This window comes from Athene cunicularia (assembly GCF_003259725.1).
Source record: "Athene cunicularia isolate RWA chromosome Z unlocalized genomic scaffold, athCun1 chrZ_part2, whole genome shotgun sequence".
NCBI classification, from domain to species: Eukaryota; Metazoa; Chordata; class Aves; order Strigiformes; family Strigidae; genus Athene; species Athene cunicularia.
Window position 1 is genome coordinate 24,005,823 of NW_020799143.1, and position 22,144 is coordinate 24,027,966.

Here is a 22,144-nt window from a genome sequence, read left to right on the forward strand (position 1 = left end):
TCTTTGACTGGCAGCTCTCCAGCCACTCCTCCCTCCTGCTGGGGGTTGTTGTGGCCCAAGGGATTTGTGTCCCTTGGGCATGTGTCCCCGGCATTTGGCCTTATGGACACTTCCCCAGTTGGGCTCAGATCAACACTCCCACCCAACTTGGGGTCACCTGCAAACTGACTGAGGGTGCGCTCGATCCCCTTGTCTAGATCATCAATAAAGATGTTAAACAGGAGCGGCCCCAACACCGAGCCCTGGGGGACACCACACATGACCATCCGCCAGCTGGATTTAACTCCGTTCACCACAACTCTTTGGGCCCGACCATCCAGACAGTTTTTTACCCAGCAAAACGTGTGCCCATCCAAGCCTCGAGCAGCCAGTTTTGCCAGGAGAATGCTGTGGGAAACGGTGGCAAAGGCCTTACTGATGTCAAGGTAGACAACATCCACAGCCTTTCCCTCACCCAATAAGCAGGTCGCCCTGTTGCAGAAGGAGATGAGGTTTGTCAGGCAGGACCTGCCTTTCACAAACCCATGCTGACTGGGCCTGAGCATCTGGTTGTCCCGCATGTGTTGTGTGATGGCACTCAGGATGAGCTGCTCCATCAGCTTCCCGGGCACTGAAGTCAAGCTGACAGGCCTGTAATTTCCCAGATCATCCTTCCGACCCTTCTTATAGATGGGTGTCACACTGGCCAATTCCCAATCTGTCGGGACCTCTCTGGTCAGCCAGGACTGCTGGTAAATGATGGAAAGCAGCTTGGCGAGCACCCCAGCCAGCTCCTTCAGCACCCTCGGGTGTGTCCCGTCTGGGCCCATAGACTGGTGTGTGTCTGTGTGATGCAGCAGGTCACTGACTGTCTCCTCCTGGATTGTGGGGGGGTCGATCTCCCAGTCTCTGTCTTCTGGTTGAGGAGGTTGGATTCCCTCAGTACAACTAGTCTTGTTTGTTACCAAAGACTGAGGTGAAGAAGGCATTAAGCACCTCAGCCTTTTCCTCATCATTTGTTACCGTGTTTCCTCCTGTGTCTAGCAGGGGATGGAGGCTCTCCCTGGTCTTTCTTTTGCTGTTGACATAGAAACATTTTTTGTTATCTTCAACTGCTGAAACCAGATTAATTACCAGCTGGTCTTTAGACCTCTTGATTTCCACCCTGCATAGCCTCACAGCATCTTTGTAATCACTGTGAGTAGCTAGCCCCTTCTTCCAAAGGCTGTAAACTCTCCTTTTCTCCCTGAGTTGCAGCCAAAGTTCCCTGTTCAGCCAGGGTGCTCTTCTCTGGCATCAGCTTCTCTTACAGCACCTGGGAACCACCTTCTCCTGAGCCATTAACACTTCATTCTTAAATAGTTCCCAGCCTCCCTGGACCCCTGTACCCTTCAGGACTGTCTCCCAAGGGATCCTGTCAAGCAGGTGCCTGAACAAGACAAAGTCAGCCCTTTGGAAGTTCAGGATGTCGGTTATGCTTTGCCCTCTCTGAGAATAGAGAACTCTTATTTCATCATCACTGTGCCCTAGTCGACCTCCAACCGCCACATCATCCACCAGTTCACATCAACTTCCAGTTCAAAAGTGAATGGGAACAGGAGAGGGGAGATGCTCACTCATTTAGGCACAAATAGACCTGAAGATGGCCACCAGCAATTGAGATAGTGCTGCCTGCATGAGTGTTTGGTGTTTCAAGACAGGACAAGACTTCAAGACAGTTATGCAGTCAGATGCTGGTTTCAGCTTGAGCACTTAGCCTGGGAGCTCGGGGGGTGTTGAAGCTTTGTGGGATAGGCTATTTCTTTGTCGTACCCAGCCTCATATGCACATCTTGAATTCCCATTAGCCATGGAAGAGGGACTTAGATTTGTCCACAGATGCTGCTGACTTTTTTGTAGCTGCATTTCTACAGATTAATCATTTTCAGTACTAGCCACTAGATAGCACTAGAGAATCAAGATAAGTCTCAAACAGCATGGGTAGCAAAGATTTCAAGGAACTCCAGGCTCTCAAACTAACAATCACTGGAGTCTGTAGTTGTTGTTCATCTCTGATCAGCAGCCTAAAGGAAATTGTTCAATCAGGAGAAAGTTATTTTAACTTCTGGTGTTCACTGATATCCTAAGCAAAAAAACCCCATAGATGTAGAATGAACAGTTATCCTACTCCAGCCCTCTTTTTATTACTTTTGATCTTTATTGAAAGCCACAAGCTTCAATGAAATGTGTATTAAATCTGGAGTGTTTCATACTGGCCATCACAAAATGAACACTTTAAAATTGAACTAAGTTACACCTCTAGAAAATTCCAGAGATACATGCTTTACAAAATTATGCTTCAAAAAACATATCCTTAACAATGTATTTGTAGAGAGGGTAAAAGTCATGTGTGCCTGTCACTCTTTGGAAGTTTACTCTATCCCTTGCAAAATTATTTAGTATTTTTAGCTTTCCAAGAAAAGTTTCAGGTAATTAAGAAATTGACTGTCTCTGTGAGAAGCCAAGAACTGATGTTTATAATCTGCTATAAAAAGCAATAAGGGAACACCTTCCACTTGCTTACTGGTAGCCTTTCAAGAACCCCTGTCTGATTTTTTTTCTAAGATCTTAGGAAACACCAAAAAGTCTTGGGAGAAAGGCATGGGTTACTGCTTGCTTGTGCTGTGTGTTTTCATAGGTTTTGCACTCCTCTTGCAAACCATATACTTAATTCATGTAAGTGCTTTTGATCTGCACATCCATAACAGTTTTTCTGGCAGCCTTGAGGAATATACGCAGGTATGCATGGTGCCATGCAGAGTAATTGGTAATCTCTGAAAACTGCATTCCTGACTTTGGTTTCAAAATACTGTGTAGGTGATGACAAATTCTTCTATTACCAAGGTTTGTATACCCAGTTGCCACCTCCTGCTTTAATAACATGTCTCAAGAGTTTTTGGTAAGGATCTAAAACTTGAAATCTGAAGATCTTGAACTCCTGGAGTAATGTCTCCTAAATGCTTATCTTGAACAACAGATTCATAGTCAACTCAGGGCATCTGGCTCTTGTGGCTTGGTCCTAAAGTACTTTAAACAGACTGATATCAAAATACGCAACTGTACTGCAGCTTATTTACTATAGGCATGCTTCATCTTAGGTACAGGGACTTCAAGGACCACAGTCTTGCCTGTTGTTGATAGAAACTCGCAGAAACTCCCAGCAGACTGGGCTGATGTATGTGTCAGCTCTTTCAGCCAGTAAGCTGTTTCTTGCAGAAATGACAGCCTGTTATCAAGAGATACATGGGCTACTTTGAGGCTTGCTTACGCATATAGTACATCCAGAATATCATTGCCTACTGACTTTTTATAGAAATTCACCTTTTTCTGTCAGCATATGAGGGGCATATATTTAAACAAGGTAAGAGATTTAACAGCACTGACCATTGATCATCTGTTTCCACAATTTAAATGAAGATTTTGCAGCTCTCCTTTTCCCTCCCACAGCAGTCCCTCAGCTGCAGCTTGGAGGGCTGAACTTTCTTGGTGATAACAGTCAATTATGTGAACATAGAGCTGAGTAAGGTTTGTCATTCTCACTTCCAGGCTACTTCAGGCATCCTTTACTGGTTGACAGCTATTTGCAGTTGGCAGGCCAGCAAAGTGATTACCTACAGGACTGGAAAGTGAACTAGCATTATACTGCAGCTAAAGCAAGATTAGTGACTGACATTGTACAACAAATCCTTCCAGACCCTTTTTGGGCTTATTTAATTACTGCATGTATAAAACTATACTAAGCATGTCCAGACTACTACTGTAATTCATTCTCAAATGCAGCAGATTTTACAGAGTTTGTTTTGTGATTTGTTTAGCTCCAAGTGCCAGTGGCAGGGAAGCTGTTTTTGTAAGTCCTTTGAAAACAAGTTCCAGCAAAACTGATCTTTATCAGATCCTGTTGAAAAGGCTGCACGTACTGAGTAGTGAAACAGGCCAGTTAAATTTTAATCTGAGTTACATAAAAGATTGTTTTTATAGTGGCATATATTGATATTGTTCTCACACCCATTAACTTGCAGCTGGAAAGTGATTAGGCCAAGAGACATGTAAAACCTATGTGTGTATCTGTGCGTGTGTGTATAAACAACTTTTAGGTAGGTTATGGTAGAATCACAGAAACCTCTCTGTGATGTTTTTTCCTCATGGAATGGGAGTATGGTGCCTTGCAGACTAAGAGTTACATACTTCAATAACTGTTTTGGGGAAAGAGTCCTTGTTTTTGATGACCTGCTGTCAATGCACTGAGGATCTTTTTCATTTAAGTTTAGAGGAGTTGTGCCCAGAAATCCACTTGTGGCCTGAGCTGGCAAGATTCCTAGGTAAAGTCAAAGGAGTACAACACATACTTGGGCAAAAGACAGCATGAATTTAGCTTATTACAGGTAGTAAAATTTAGTTGAGTTGCCCATGTACAATTCTAGACAGTTGTTTTTGACAGTATATGCTGTTGGATGCTATTCTTGGTGAAGGACCTGCAGTTATGGCAAGAGGGGAAGCAACAAAAGACACATGTGCCTAGATAAACCAAACTACCACTTCTGCATAGCCTTAGGATTGCACCAGTGAAGCCTAGGAAAAATGAGAAGATAGTCTGGTGCTTTTTTTTTTTGTTTGTTTGGTTTTTTATTTCTGATAGTACTTCTTAATCTGTAATGAAACTTGAAGCAAGATTTTTTTCAAGAAGTAAAGTCTAATCTTTAATATTCATTTTAAAGTATTTACAAGGTTTGTCTTCTAATTAACTTTATTTTAAAAGGACATAGAGTTTTTGTACAGAATTAAAACCACTTTTTCTGTGTTGTAAAGTCACACTTTTAAGATATTTATCTAAGAACAAGAAAGTTCTATAGTGTGCCAAATTCAGAGGTCATTTACATACCTGCAGTGCCTATTAATCTACTTCAGAGACCTTTCATACTTACACCTGTGTACCACAGATGATAAAATGGCCCAGGGCATTTTATTCCTACTTTGGTTTCAAATGCTGTTCCATTAACATTGGGTATAACTTCACGTACATGCAGGACTGCTTCTTAAATTACCATGGGGAAATTTTTCCTTGATTCACTTTTTGCCATGGGAATTAACTATTAATGAAAATCCCAGGAACACTGCTGTAGCTAAAAATTTATTCAAGTGGATTGCAATGGCCAGCTGCTGGGTGGTAAGGCCAGGTGAGAATGATATACATGCAAGAATCAGAAACAACAGAATACAAAACAACATCAAGAGCTGGAGGGTCAAACTTATTTTCCTTAATCTATTTGCTGCTGAGTCTTTGGGAGGTCACACATCCTCCCTGTTAATTGTATTCAGTCCCCAGGGACAGCTGAGGCTGTCTCTGAGGCTGTGTCTTCAATGCAGTGAAGTCTCAGAATAATGGGTGATGCAGTCTTCATCTGTGAGGAAAGATCAGAGCAGGGATTAAGGGTCAGAAGTAGGGATTTATCACATTTTATCACAAAAGCTGCATGTTTTATTAAAGCTTCAGCTAGGCTCAAGCCCTGGCCCAGGAAAGCTGACCACACAATAAAATCATATGTTTTTCTGACCAAAACCAATTGTCAAACCCACACATCACACAATTTAGTAGTGGTGATTAAATCTGACTTTCTCTCCACTGTGGATGTGGTCTTAAACTTGCTTGCACCAAAATTGTGTCGATAATTGTTTGCTTGTCTACACTGCCCAGCATTGGTTAATTAGAAAAGTGTGCTTGGCAAGATGTAGATGGAAGCTGGAAAAGACAGAATCCTTGTCAACAACCAATGTGGTTCCCAAAAAAGCAGGGTGAAAGTGTGTGAAAGACAGATGGTAAAATACTGCGTAAGTGGTATGTGTGGTTGCTAACAACTCATAAAGTGAAGATGAGCAAAGGTACCTGATTGAAAAATTCAGGAGCTGCATACTATTCTATCTTGTCTCAGGAGAGGTGCATGAAGACTTGGCATTGCCTTTCTGGTGCTCATCACTCTTCTAGTGCTTACAATGCACCTGAGTAAGGCATGGCTCAGAGAGGTCAAGAAATTTCGTGCCTAGGTGTGCTAACAACAGGTAGTCTTGGAAAATTGTGCTCTATCACTGAAGAATCTGTGGGGAGATCTGCTAAGCAATCTCTTTTTTCTTTTCATTAAACAGCAAACTTTGTCTTCCCCACATCTTACAGACACACCAGATATGCAGATTTGCACATTTTGATCCCTAAAAACCGGTTAAGATTAAGCAGGGGCACCACCAAAATAAAACAAAAGGAAGTGTCTTTTCAAAGTGGAGTTACACCAAGAAACTGTCTTCAGGTTATACTGTGGCATTCAGATGAGAGATGAGGTGAGCTGAAAGAAAGAAGCAGACAGTCTGAAAGATGGCTAATGTTTAAAGCCAAGATCAGTTCTACAGAGAATTAAAATATGTATTACATGGTTTATTGATAGGCTCCTAAGCTAGGTGATATGGGAAAATAAATTTGAATTTCAGCTGGGAAGTCTTCCTTCTCCATCTCTATAATTATTATTACCCTGCTTGCTTTTTCCAAAGAATTATAATTACTACATTAGCAGATAAAACCTGTAACTGGAATTAAGGCAACTTTAGTAAACATCTGTCTTTGCATTAGTAATTAATTAATCAGGGCAGATATGAACCAGATTTGTAAAGCGTAAATTTACAAATCTGTAAATGTAAATCTGAAACTAACTTAAAGTAACGCATCCCTTACCATTTGCTCAATGAAAGTTTCCAGCTGCTGTGCTGCAAACATTCCCTGGAACTACTGTTATAAAAAAAGTAATTGATAAATTGTCCAAATGCTTTAAGGGATGATCAGTCCAGTGGGTGGCATCAGGGCTCCCTGGCCTCAAGGAGCCAGAGCAAGTGCCCATTTTGCATTCAGATGCATATTTTTAAGCTAAAGTGTAGTTGTGATATGAACCCAGCTACACGATTTCACCCATTAAAGGTATAAATTCATGAACTTTCTGAAGACAACTGTTCAAATATTCCAATAGAATATAATTAAAATCCTTACTAAGTACTTTTATTTAGCTGGGACAAATAGGATGTTAATTGCCAGAAAACTCAACTATGTTAAGGACTATCTGCTGTTCCAGATAATGTGATGGAATTCAGGAGTTTATTTCAGTTTTGATAGAGGCTTCACATATCATCCTCAGGAAGTCATACAATTAAATATAGGCACAGCTACCAGTTCACTTTATTCCAATGGCTAGACTTTGCTGAGATCTACCTGCCACAATGCTGGTCAATTATGACTTGATTATTCCAGGAAATTTGGAGAGGCACTCCAACAGGAGATGAAGGTGAACTGGAGACTGCATTTACAAGGTACGCGTTTCCGAAGAAATTAATCTGTAGAGTGGAACTCTTGTTTCTGAAGATATCCATCTCAGTTATTTTTTAGTATAGTTATTCTTAACTAATTCTTGTGTGGCTCCTTCAGCTGACTGCTCTTATGGCACAGCTTTAGTCTCCTGCAAAAGGTGTCCAGTTTGGGTGATCCACTACATAAGGTGAATTAACATGGTCGAAAATGTAATTTAGTATGGTCAAAAACATATTTTAGGAATAAACTACTGATCCAGAATGAAGTGCTAATGCAGGGAAACCCTGAATACATACAACTGCATTAAAATTTTGACAATACAGGTTTTTAGCAATCAAATTTATTGATATTTTTTATAAACTCTTTTAATGGATTTGTTATGCTATCAGTGCCTTGATAAATAGTGGTAGTGTTCACCTGAAGTCCAAGTCTAACCTGTTTCGGATGAAGGACATAATGAACGTGTTTGCATGTAAGAAGCTGCATGCAAATAGGAATTGGGCTGTGGCTTAGATAAAGTTTGTGCATTCTTACACAGAACAGCATCTGAGTCATGGGATTTAAGTATGTGCTTTAGTCCTGTCCTCAGCATTGATGCTTTGGTGTTTTACATCCATAAAAAAATGAATCCGTTTTCTTTGCACGTGTTTTCAGTAGTATTCGATGGTGTTCAGGAAATGCCATTGAAAATGCCATCGCTACAACATGTCGAGTCTGTCTCTTCAAGTTACTACTTGGGCACTGCAGTTTAACAAATCAGTCCTCAGCTTAATGTATGAAGTCACTACAACTGTCCGTAAACAGCATCTGGGAAGTGGCATTCCTGCGTCTTTGCCAAAGATTAATCACCTTCTCTTTGAATTTGACCTAGGACCTATACTTATTACCAGTTACACTAAGTTCATCAACAACACCAGATTATTTAAAGACTATACAGGGAATGAGACCTACACACAAGATTATAATGTAGAACTTCTTCTGAGGAGGTGCACTTGCCTGTCTTCTGTACACAGGAAAACTGCAGTGCTAAAGGGGGGAGCAAATAGAAAATCAGTAAAGCACAAATTTTATTTAGAACTTTGTGGGTTGAGATCAATACTGTTTGCTCTAGCCAGAAAGTCAGGAGATGGTGGAAGAATGAACAAAATGGTTCAGACTGATACAAGGAAATGATCACCTGCTTTGCAATTTATTTACTTACAACAATTTATAATGATTTCTGAATATTAATAATCCTGCTTGCCCTGACTGTTCTGTGGAAGCTTACCAAGGACTACTGTGTTCATCAAAACAAAGCAGTCTTCTGTGAAAATGTACCAAGAATTACTGTATTCCGACAAAAATATGTTTCTTGTCCTTGGAAAGCAGATGTGCTCTAACAAGTTTGGTCTTTGTAGTGGATAGATAGCCACATATGGGCGGTAGAAACTAATATACTGGTGTATTTAAATAAGATAGAATGAGTAAACCAGCTGAAACCACTCTTGTTGTTCCAAGAAATTGGCTAAGAGAATCTGCACATGCTCAGAGGAAAAGTACAAGGTGAGAAAGACTGCAAGCCTTCCTCCAAAAGACCCCTGAAGACGACTACCAACAGGCAATGCGCAGGTGCAAGGAGAACATAAACTGCTGACACCAGCCTCTAGAACTAACCCAGCTTTACTTATGCATATGTATGTTTGTGTTATGCAATCCAATGAATATATGTGTACACACTCTGTAAGTTTTTGGTAAAATGTGCTGTTGGTGTGCAAGTTTTGTGGAGAAATCCCCTTGCACTCCATCACTAGAGTAAACATGCCTGCTGCTAACTCTCAAAGTTGTAGAGTCTGTTTTCTGCAAATCAAAGCTGATGAAGTGAGCATCAGTGGTTTGCCCACAGTGGGTAAAAGTAGTGCAGACGTCCATGCTGCCGAAGTCTGAAACTCATGTTTCTCCAGGAGGGAATGGTGCAGTGCTGCTCCTGGGCAAGAGGACTTTGCAATCGCTGTGCTGCAGTTTGGCACTGACACCCGCTGGGCTTCACGTTCTGCTCAGACAACGGGGTTTGCACTCTGATGCAGGACAGCGTTTCACAGATCGTAACCGCAGATAAGGCAGGACAAAGGCCAGTGGCTTTGCTAGGTTAAGGCAACTTTTGGCTTTCCGACCCTTCCTTTCTGTGCTTTTCAACAGCTGCTGCACTCGACAGCGGTAGTGTTTCGAAGGTTGTGTGTCACTTTGCCCTGATTAGCTGTGAAGATGTTACTGAGACACTGTTGGAACAGTATAGGGAAGGTCTAGTGAATGGAAACAATCTTCACTAGGTTGTTGCATTTGTGATCAGTAGCTTCTGATTTTGCATCTTATGTTTCTTATGTTTCCTTTATTTAATGGAACCATCATGAGAAAAGGGTAGATTTTTCTTATTTTCTCTCTGCTGTTTCTCTGTGAGTGATTACAAAACCACAGGTTACTCTTTGTGATTTTGTTTCAGTATTTCTAGGGTAGTAAGCTAGGAATCCTGAATTAGGTTTCTGAGTCGGAGATGTGAGAGACAGATCAATATATGTAGTATAAATATACCCTGTATACTATTTTATAATATACCATAATGTATAGTGTATATTTAGGGTACATGTATTACACATATATACTTTATGTACACTAAAATATATATACACACTACATATAGTGTACACTATACTGTATGTATATACTATGTGTATATATGTACACACACTGTTTTAATTGTATTCACCCTCATCTGGTTGCTGTTGGATGCGATCTTTAGAAACATGGAACCATATAAAGCAGATTGCAATGTCTCATAAAGTCTCTTGAGCACAAAAGGGGTGAGTTAACTCTCACAATGCTTTAAAGTGAAATGGCCCTCACACACTCGTTACCAAGCTCCAAATAATTTCTCCCAACCCAGTACCTTCAAAGTGTTTGCTTTCAGGAGCTATCTTAATAGTTTCCTTTTCACTGCCATGGGTACATATTTGCATGTTATTACAGCTATTCTCCACATAGTTTTATTACATAATAATTATTTACTGCATAAAAGTGTTGCATTTCAACATACTGTGACAAAAATTATAACCATAACTTAATACCTAGATTTTATATATACTTTTTTCTTTAGTGAATGAAAAGGACCAGATAATAGCCTCTGCTTGCCAAGTAAAAAATGTGTACTACTTTCTTCTGTTCAAAAGGCATTACAACTCAGATTGGAGAAAGAGGACTGGTCTAGCCTATAAACTGATGCATGTTTGCCATCAGCAGTACTGGATTTTGGTGTCAACAGAGAACCCATCCTGTGGTCCTCCACATTGCATGATGCAGCAGAACAGAGGCAGATCAAGTGCCAGCAGGCTGCTGGACTAGGCAGGGCTGGATCAAGTGCACCAGGACAGATGAGACGCAGCATGGACTGTGTTGTGGAGTTGCCACCTTGCAGGACAGCTCATTCAGAGTGGAGTTGAGAGCAGACCTGGAAGAGCGTCAGACTTGGAAGAGCACCATGCAGTGCCTGCTGGCATTCTAGAAATGGCCAGTGACCTGGGAGTAGACTTAAAAAGAAAGCTGAGCTTCATTACAGATGATTTAGCACCCAGGCCCACTATCCTTACCCCTCAAAAACAACAGCAACAACAAAACATGTCTCATGGACAAAAGAGAACTTACCATGTGTTGTGCTTGATGTGCAGGAAGATGTCAAGAGAAGCACATCCTTTCCACATGGCAGTGACCACTAGAGAATACAGATGATAAAATTACTTCAGTCACAGTGACTGAAAAAACTCCATAACTATCTTAGCTGTAGAAACTATCACAGTATAGTGCTTCCCTGAGAGGTTTATTGGAAAGAGAGAGAGAGGTATTTTAGAATGTTTTAAAGGAAGGATTTTATTCAAAACAGCACTTCATTATTTTAGGAGAGCTCTGGCTCACCAGAGTCTAAATACTTTGTTATCTGTATACCCACTGAGATTACCAAGTATCCCTGCACAAAAATATAGGTAAAATTAAACACCCACAAGCAGACCGCTTATGAACAGTGCTAAGATGAATTAGCAACCTACATGAGTTAACTGAATTGCTTTTTTTAGATCTTACTCCTCACCTCACCCTTCATGCCATATAGACTACGAACCTCAGTCCTTCCAGGATCCAAAATTTTTAGTATTTTCCCCAGGGCATGCATGTAATACTTTTCATTCAGGAACATCTTAATTCCCAGCACAGTAAGGAAAAGGGTTGACCCTAAGCTGTTTACCAACAGCACCACTGGAGCACTTATTGGGGGAGGTACCAGCTCACAGCTGCCTTCATGACAAAGGATATGGTGTCCTGTTCTATGCAAAGTACTGAAACTTTCTTCAGGCCAACACCTTGTAGAGTGTGACACTGCTTGTATTGCTTGCTAATTGCATCACTTAACATAAAAGAGGGAATTATAAAGCTATATAAGTTGTTTAGTGGATCTAAACTACATAAGCTATTGTAAGATGTTCATTGGAGGAAGGGAATGCAGTTCTTCCCCCTTAATAGTAAATTAATAGTAAATAGGACTGGAAAGGCTGTAATACCAAAGCCAATGTGATTCAATAAAAGTGTTCAAGTGGGAGAATATAAAGGTTTGTAACAACATAGTGAATCTAATAAAAAGTTGATGAGGAATGTTGTATTTGGTCTTGAAAACATCACAAGAAAAATTTCAAAATATTCAAGGAAAGTTCAAGAACGATTTAAAAATTGACAATTATACCTGGGGTCCTCAAAGACTTTTGGACAGCTGACAAACTGAGATGGGATTTGGTTTTGATATGACAGGTATAGAAAATGGATTACAGATATGAGATAAAAATTCCATTGTAACTGTTTTGGATCTTGAGTCCCGTGGCCTTATGCTTCAAGTAAACACAAAAATTTGAGCAGCGGTGGGAGGTCTAATCTTTCTATTTATTTGGGAATTTTTCAAATGTTCCTTTTTACCAGTGTGGCCAAGCTGTAAAGCCAAGGGACAGCTCAAGTTTTTCAGGACCTCAGGGTTGGGAGGGAGGTGTTGGGAAATGACAATCAGGACATCATCTGAAATGTGTAGCTGAACATTTTTTCCTGTCGGCTCACAGCTCTAAGCTTAAACTAGTATTACTCATGCAGCCTGCAGAGATGCCCCAAACCTGGCAAGGGCCTTCTGAAAGACTGAAAAAAACCCCTGTTCTAGGTCCTGCAGTTCTGGGATATGCAACAGCATCTATTACTGTGCACACATTTGAATGGGAAGTTCCAGAGTCAGCAGACTAAATCCTGACCACACTGGTTGCAACTGTATGGCTGGTTTTAAGAGAGGGATTATTTCACCTGGGAAGTCTATTGCTTAGTGTCAGAAACTGCAGAATCTCAGCAGGGGGAAAATAAAACCTCTTCAGCTGAGACATTCCAAGGAAATAGAAAGTTGTGCCAGAATGGTTCCTAGATCTGCTCTGAAAAGGTAATACATAGAGCCAGGTAAGCAGCAGTCCTCAGATAAATTGCATTCACAATTGCCATGTGATGCTGACTTAGTTACGGTTGCTGAGAACACTAAAGATCTATTTAATGCAATATCTGTGATGGGTTAATAATTGAAATGCACACCTGCTGTTGCAAGGACATGATATTCAGTCCTATATTCATATCCAGATCTTTGGCTGCTAACTAGATCTTAACAAGTGGGTTTGATGAACTGTGCCCTGGTATGTCTTCTGTTAAAAGGGTGCTAATTACACATTCCAGGAAAAAGAGAAAAGACAAGACAGTGAAAAAGATTTAGATAGGACCATGGTATTTTGTTTCAACAAAATAACAAAGAGAATCTCTTTTAAATTGGGTCCTGAAATAAATATGCACTTTATGATGGAATTATGGATATGCCTGTTGCAGGGTAGTAGAATAACCAATACGATTATATAATGAATTTCCTTATTCATTTCTGTATGAAGGAATCTTAATTTATACTAAAATATGTCTTTTGTGTGCACCACTGTAAAGATCATAAGTTTTTTCTATCCAAGAAATTACTTCATGCAGGGGAGAGTCTTACAGATCATGTATTAAATTATCTTGATCTCTGACATAGTTTGTTAGAAGTTATGTAACTTTTCCCAGATAATTAATTTGCTGCATTGATGAAAACCTATTGAACTGTTATTTAATGCTTAGTTACAGTGCTGTGCTTTTGAAAAGGGTCATAAAAAGCTTTTCTCTCTCACTCTCATAAAACTGAGCACAGCTTTTTGTCCTGTCCTGAGTTTGTTTTCCTTTTCTCAGTTGAAGGTGCTTTGGAAATTTCTATCTTGAGCAAATTAAAGCAGTTGCCTTCCTCTGAACAATGGAGAAATATACTTGCCTGAAGAAAATCAGGGATAAAAAGATACAAGTGGAACTGAGCTGCTTAAACACAACTGGTCAGTGTTATTTAAAGTACTTTTTCCGAGATCTCTACTGGGGTGGAAGAGACAATTCAGTCCAAGAAAATTCATTTTCTGAGGTTGTTTTGTCCAAGAAGGGTTTGCTGTGCCTTCCACTTAAGAATATAGAAGTCATGTGAAAATGGAACTATCGCTATTTCCTACTCATTTCCTTAGAGGCAGAAATCATCCTGAATGTTGACTTGTGAATGTAGCTATCTGTGTCTAACTGCATTTCAGAGCGGCAGCGCTGGCAGAGAAAGGAAACTGTGTCCTGATTTCAGAGGCAGTCTGTACATGCATACAGTTTGATGGTTTTGGTGTGTAGGTTTTGAATCTGTGTTTATGCAAGTCTTCCTAGTTAATACTGAAACAGCACAGGGATCACTAGCCAAAACATAGGAGCTGCCACCTAGGATCATACTGAATAGTGGGCCCATTTTCTACATTACACCAATTTTAGGTAGCTGTCTATGCCCAACCTGTTTTCCTTGTATAGAATTTAGAGATGGGCACTTTTTAGGATCTGATTTGCCATTATTTTCAAGGGTAATAAGATGCCTAAATAAACTCCTGAGATTCTGGAAATTTGTCACCAACTCATAGAAGCACTTTAGCTTCACTTAACACTTCACACATTTAGGTTTACTTTGGTATGCCTTGTTGTGTTTGTTACTCTTATATCTTAAGTTTAGCAGGTAATTGATTTACTTCTCTCCCTTTGGATTATTTAAGTTTCTTGTGAGCTGCCTTATAGAATAGAACATAAAATGCATTAAAAAGGGACATTGTGGGCATTAAAAAACAACAAAAAATTAAAATCAGGAAGTTGAGAGGGTCAAATGAGTCAGTAGAAAAACTACAGCCACTCCTACCTCTAACCATTTTAACTGTGTATTGTTCCTACAGATTTGAACTCTCTAAAACAGACAGCTCATCTGAATTTTTAATACAGTCTTGGTTGCCAGGTAAAGTAAATAATAACATTGTATATGCAAAAAACTTTTTTTTTTTTTTTTTTTTTTTTTTTTTTTTCCCCCCTGGGGTGTGCATTTTGCAGTTCCTAAAACCTGAATACAGGCACTGGGATTATCTTCTTGTCTTGGTAAGAACATTGTGCAGTCCAGCCTGGTTTCTGTCACTCTGTATTCTCTTACAAAGGGATTCTCCTGTTGCTCCCAAGTTTTTGTCTTCCCCTGAGCTAGTGAAGAAAATTGCAGGTATGATTTCTCAAAGCACACATCTGGATGTACAACCACTGACACTTGTAAGAAGTGTGCTGTGTTCTGGGAATAGGTGCCTGCTCTGGATGGGATCCCTAGTAGAGAAGGATCCAGCTCTGATCCCACCCAGCTGCACAACTCTGTCTCAGAGAAGTGAGAGCATTGAGAGCATGTGAAGGCAAGCAGAAAAGATGACTGTAGAGAGATAATGATGATAAGATTAAAGACAGAGGGAGGGTGGTTGGGACAGGATCATCAGGTGTGCGAGGGTTTAAGAGGGAAAACACTACATGAGAACTGTAAAGTCTAAATAGACAAAGCAGAAAGGTTAATCTAGGGATTTCCTTGTGTCACTTAGCCACCACTGTGGATGTACCTGATGGGAGAGGGCAGCTCGACAGCACTGAGATCTGGCCTGGGGAGCTCCAGGAACTGGCTCTTTTTACCCAGTTCACTGACGTTTACCTCATCAGCAAAGCATATTTGAATGCCTTATTAGGGTGTCAAGATGATGTGAATTCTACCTCTCTTGTGTGTGTCAACTGAGAAAGAGCTGTTTTGTATTTTTTAGCTGTGTTTGTCTTGCCTAAAGGGTCTCTCCATACAGTGAAGGGGGCCAAACCAGATTCACCCAGAAGAAGGTTGTTTAAAAGATAAATATCAAATGAAATAAATATTTTATTCTTTTAGGAATTGTTACTTATCTGCAAAATTTTGCTGGACTTGAATGTACTGAATGTCTGAACTGAATGACTGCTGAAAACACATTGCTTGAAGCAAGCTGATAATACATGTCTCCAGGGTGGAAATGACAGCAGACATATTGGGTCAGTGAAAATATGTTAGGAGTTGTTATCTCTGACTGTGTTAATAGGCAGACTTATGTAATGAGTCAAATAGCAATAACTGCAGCTTATACTTAAAAATTGTTCTATGGAAATAGGCTCCTTTTTTTTTTTTTTTTTTTTTTTTTTTTTTTTAATCTTTTTTGGTTATTTAATTCTTCAAATTTATCTCCTTTTCTCCTCCTTGTTAGTATTTTTTCAATTACTAACCAAGCCTTGCCCAGCTTCATGTATTCAAAACATCTGATGTGATTTCAGCACTCCCTCCTGATATTTTTGAAACCCGGTGATTTACAGTTATAAATAATAACATTTATTTTCTTTTTGTGCTGCTTGATTTTTTTACAGCACTTAATTTGTAACAGTTGTCTAATCATGCATTTGTTAACTGTGACAAATATATTACATGCACACAAACTCAAGAGTTCAGGCCGTTGCACCAAGAAAGTTTTCATGCTTGGATTTAGTAAGTATAAAATCAGATTAATTCTGGTATGGCCCTTCCTGGAATTCAGTGTGACCTGTTCATAATGCTGTATGCCTAACCTTTTCTCTTTCATTCTTACAGGCTGAGGAGGAAGAAAATAAGAGCTATTGGTTTTGAGTTTAGATTCTGGAAGTTAAAGACCCACTCACTGAGATAGCTTTTAATTTGGATCTATAGTCAATTCGTGTAAACGTTCAGCTCCAGATCTTGCAATATAACTTGAATGCCTGGACACTCTAAGAAGCTTTTTCCCACCACTTTGTGAAAACAAAATGTCGATTGACATGATATATCACTGAACACAGTTCCAATGATGGCTATGACTTAGATCATGTTGTGTTCAGTGGCATGCTTACACTCTCAAAACACAGCCTCTGTAACTAATAGGTGACAGATGGGACTACTCAGAAAGTTTTTCCCCTAGGCTTTCCTATATACGTGGCTTTTCTTCCCCAGGGATCAGAGAGGTATTTAGCGTTAAAGCACTGCTGAAATTCTCAGAAGTGATTTTTACTAGGTAACGATTTCAGTGACATTGCTTTTCTTCAAGACTTGTGGCATTGTCCTACAGCATGCATTACTCAATGTTTGTTCATACTATTGTGGTAGGTTAATTGCCATGGTGATTGTTCATTTTAGTGTAGGTTGCATACATTTTTCAAGAATCAACAAGGTTTGCCTTTTGTATTTGTATTATTTCACTATCTACATAGTCTTGCAAAATTCTATTACATAAACTCCCTTTTTTCTTTTCTGTCAACAACATGGATCATCTGTAGAATCACTAGTAAATTCTCACCAACCTTCAGTTCAATGTCAACCACAGCTCAGGTCCGCCAGACATTTCTGAGTAATGAAAAGCACATAAAATGTTGATCTATGCCTGTTTGATATGCATACATATATACAGATGTCTATATATACATATGTATTTGCTCTCTCTGAACTAATTGTTCATGTCGTACTTCATTCTTAAAGAAACAAATGACTTCTGAGAGATGTATCATGGATCTTTTTCTTTTGTTTAGGGTTGTGGGTATTTTTCAGGAACTAAAAGGTTCTCGTTTGCTTTTAAATTTTCTGGTAACTTGTATCTGTTAAGAAATTGCATCTTCCTTTTTGGCTCAGTCACATATCAAAGTTCAGACCAAGAAAAGGTTTTCCTCTCCTCCTAGCGAATTGGGCCAACAAATTTGTTGCTGGGATCTGCCAGTTTATAGGTATTCACAGCCTGCTGGAAGTACTCTTTCCAGGCTTTACTGTCAAATGGTTTGATCACCTGTGTAACATGCTAATATCTGCATGTGAATGTGCATATGCAATACAAAGACCATGCTGTTCTAAGAATTTATTTCCTGCAGGTACTGCACTTGAAGGATTATGAAAGGAGGATTTTTTAAGTAAGTGCCAAAGCCAACAAAGAAGAAAAGTTGTCTTTCACACCAAACAAGCCCCATTTAAAGAATCAAACATGTTACTGGTGGCTGTTGTACTTTAGTTTAAGGCCACCCCATAAATTATATTTGACAAATTATTTATGGAAGGTTATAAACACCTCTTTGTATCAGCGCTATGAAATATTCATTTCACTATAGCTTCTATTTAACTGAACACGTTCCCTTCTCAAAGTTATTTTAAGGTCTTCCTTGTGTCTAGGCATACTAATCTTGCTCCATTATCTTGATTTACAACTAATTGAAGCAAACATATTTTGTTATGCTATCCCTCCCATTAAAACAATGCCAATGATCCCCATTGAGAGCATCAGTTGAACTTCCAGAAAACTTTCAGAAAAATTTGTTATTCTACATAAATTACCTTTCATGCTGAGGTTACAGACTGAACATCATTGATTTCTTTGTTTAAAATGAAGTTGCAACACATGATACATTTCTGTTCACTTGATTTTTAATTTGTGTGGAATATTTTCAGCTGAACCTTATGTATTGACATATCAGATTTTTAGACATTTGTTAAAATATAAAAATGTAGTGACCACAATACCTGTGATAAAAAAGCTGGTATATTACACCATAGGCATAAACAAATAAATGTCTAAATATAATTTACTGTAGCTGTATTGACTAGACAATCTGCCCCAGCATGTCTCAGGAATACTTTTTTTTTTTTTTTTTTTTTTAAATGTATCTATACTCCTACAAGGAATGTTAAACAGCTGGAGTTGTAAATATACTACTAAATTAGAACCAACAATGATTTATTGTAAATCCATCGTAGAAAGCTGTCACTGCAGATTACAGCCAGGATGGATTTGAGTTGTGCCTTTCTGTCTGATGGACATTTCTCTTATATTCCCTGTTTATACAGATGATTTGCATAAATGTAATACTAGAATTCAGAAGTCAGATGATAAGAGATCTTCTCAGAAAAGAAAGTGAGTTCAGTTTCTTCCCAATGCTGATACAGAACTTACTGCTTCTTTGCCCTTCCCTGTTGTTTGGCTTGCTGATAATCTTGTGCTTGAAGGATGTATTTATATTCCCCTCACTTGGCATGTCCTGAGAGATGTCTTTTTCTGGCCTTTCTTGTTCCTTGGGAAAATGTCCAAATATGACACACTGCCGTGTTGTCTTCCTGAACCTGCACCTGGCCTGAAAAACTGGTAGCAGAAAACAGTGCACATGCTTAAATTTCACTGATAACAACCAGGTGATGTTGATTCTGGCAAGCTACAAATGTTTGCCTTCCCTGCTGTGAGAATCCTTCCTTATGTAAACCAGGAAAAACTTGAAACTCCTTGTCTTGAGCTGCAATTGCATTGAGACGAAAGTGTTTTAAACCATTTTTCTCCTCAGTTTCTAAGTTATGACCTGACTTATGATAATTGAATAAAATTGCATAATTACCAGACTGCACCATGATACAAATCATGGCATGCCTGATCATTTCACATGGTAGTTGAAACAAGTACTGTTCTTCAGTACTGGATATAGTGATGACGCTGTTATCAGCAGTGATGCTATTCTTCACTACGCCCTGGTGACTATGAATGGATGCTGGCTAGAGAACTCCTGCAAGCACTTCCAGGGTTTAGATGTTGGCAGATGCTAACTTTTGCTAAGAAACAGAAGGAATAATGTAAGAAATAAAAGGTACCTTGTGTTTGACCTATATCTGATGATGTCACCCTTCAAAACTTTGAAGATTTCTGATATAATGCTATTTAACTGTGTTCATATTAAATATTAATGCTTAATAACTTACGTGGGGTAAAGTGTATTTAAAGTAGAGGGAAAGAATCTTAACATTTTTACAGGAAAAAAAACAGTTCTGAGTTCTCATGGATCCCACAAACAGAGTATAAAATGAGGCTTTCTTCAGTGTGAGGAGAGAGACAAGCTGTTATGTAAAATTAACCAGTGGTGACCATGGTGCTCAGTTTTTGTTAGGGCTTCTAAAAACTGTGCCTATACATAGGCACAGTTGACCAGTGGTAACTGTTGTGTCCTAACAGTGTGTATTTGCTTTGAGAAGGGTGACAAATATTTGCAAGATGGTGAGGGTGGGTTATGAAATAGCAGGTATGGAACGTCCTACCATCACTACCTAATATGGAGTGGTATTTTTGGTTTCTCTGTTTTGTTTCTTATTTTTCTGCCAGCTGTATAACTACTGCTTCCTTAGTGTGTTTATCTGGGCAAATCCAGACTGGTGTTTCCATGGTATTGTCATGTCTGAATGTAATCCAGTGCATCTTGTATGTGTGAGTAATGCTCATCTGTATTAATGGTCCTGCTGGCAACACTGATATTACTCATGTGAAAAAGTCTTGAAAGAGAATGATCCAGCCTTACTCTGGTAAGACTGGAGATGTAGGTGAAAACTCACTGGGAGACCAGATTTGTCACCTAATATACACTATGAGGTGATGGAAGGAGGGGGAAATGGTGTGGGTGTCTGTCACTGTCTGGCAGTTCTCAAAACTGTTTATGACCATCTTTCCTCTGCAATCCTGAAGATAAATATTTTTTGTCTTAGACCATTATATTATACTGTAAGGGGTTCAATAAATGTCACCAGATGCAAGTGACCACTCTATGATAAGAGCAGTAATGTGATACTGAATCGTCTCCAGAGGAACTCTCCCTTTTGGCTGTACAAAAAGACTTTCTAGTCCAGGGTCTGTCAGTGTTCGGCCCTTCTCTGTTCAGACAGTATCCATCTACCTGGTCTAGATGTGGTGTGTTTATCCAAAGCAGACAAATAGTTTCTCCTTTGTTAAAAATTGAGAGAATTAGAGGTGTAATTTGCCCAGATTACTACTTATTCATAAGATTTGCTCTAGTTTGTAGTATGTGGGATCGTTGGATGGTAAAGGGCATGCATGAAAGCAGCCCTTGATGAGGAACCTGCTTGACTTGTTCTTGTCCGTGGAGACAGCCTGTGTGTGAACTCACCACCCAGGCTCGCCAGGAGACACTCCCCAGAGTCGTCCAGAAGAGCAGGGACACAGCTTTCACACTTATCAACAGGACATCAGTCTCTGCAAACATCTGGCTTTCTCTAACCCAGCCTACTGAGACAATGACACAGTCCCTCGGGCATCTGTTTTAAAGGACAAAAGCCTTTGTGTAGGAGCTTACAAAATACAGAAATCTTTGAGCCAAGAGCTGAGATCACCATGTATATTCAAAATAACAACAGAAAATGGCCATATCTAGGGGCAATGGTGACTCTAAAAATACTCTTGAGCAGCATAGTGTGGAAATCAGCTGGAATCAGCTTTTGGCTGCAAATGTGCAACAGCCTGTAAATGTCTTAAAGCTTGGGGACTATTTTTTAGTATTAATTTTAGGCAGCTACTAAATGATAACACACACAGGAGTAAAGTAATCAAGGTACAAAAGTGTCATGGTTTAACTCCAGCTGACAACTAAGTACTGCCCAGCTTCTCACTCACTCCTCCCTCCCTCCCTTGTGGGATAGGGAGGAGAATAAAAAAAAATAATAATAAAACTCATGGGTTGAGATAAGAACAGTTTAATAATGGAAATTAATATAATTTAAGTAATGAAAAGGTGTACCTACAGAAAGAGAGAGAAATAAAACCCCAGAAAGACAAGCGATGTATAATGCAATTGCTCACCACCCATCTACCGATGCCCAGCAAGTGCCAGAGGACTGATCAGCCCCTCCTGGCCAGCTTTCCAGAGTTTATGTGCTGAGCATGACATTCTATGGTATGGGATATCCCTTTGTCTAGTTTGGGTCACCTGTCCTGGCCATGGTCTCTTCCAGCTTCTTGTGCACCTCCTTGCTGGGAAAGCATAGAAAACTGAAAAAATCCTCAACTTAGGATAAGCACTACTTAGCAACATCTAAACCATCAGTGTGTTAGCAACATTATTCTCACACTAAATCCAAAACACAGCACTGTACCAGCTACTAGGAAGAAAATTAGCTCTATCCCAGCTGAAACCAGGACAATATCTGTCCCTTATTTATGTCATGCTGAGGTCCCACACTTTCAATACATCCCAATTAATCATCACCACTCTCTTGATATATACACAAAGATATTATTCCCTTAGTCTATGGGACACCCCTGTGAAGTGTCTGTAAAATGTCCATAAACATCCACAAACGTTAACAAAATATCAATAGACATAATTTAGTCCATTACTTTGGGCTCCATCCATTATGGTGGTCCCTCAGAACAGGAGAGTTGGTGTGTTGTGTGAAGTTATCAGGCAGCAAAGAGAGCTCAGGGCGGGTCACTGCTGCACTTGCACTGCTTCTTGTAAGGCTCATTCTCCGTTGGTTCAGGTGGTT

The 22,144-nt window shown here is 39.6% G+C and overlaps 1 long non-coding RNA gene across 1 annotated transcript; it reads left to right on the plus strand.

Moving 5' to 3' along the window:
- The first annotated feature begins 13,938 nt into the window (after nucleotides 1-13,938).
- On the plus strand, nucleotides 13,939-17,354 carry LOC113490122. The gene is made up of 3 exons (XR_003400154.1): nucleotides 13,939-14,764; nucleotides 15,710-15,846; nucleotides 16,433-17,354. It is a non-coding gene; the product is annotated as an uncharacterized LOC113490122 (long non-coding RNA).
- Nucleotides 17,355-22,144: the final 4,790 nt, after the last annotated feature.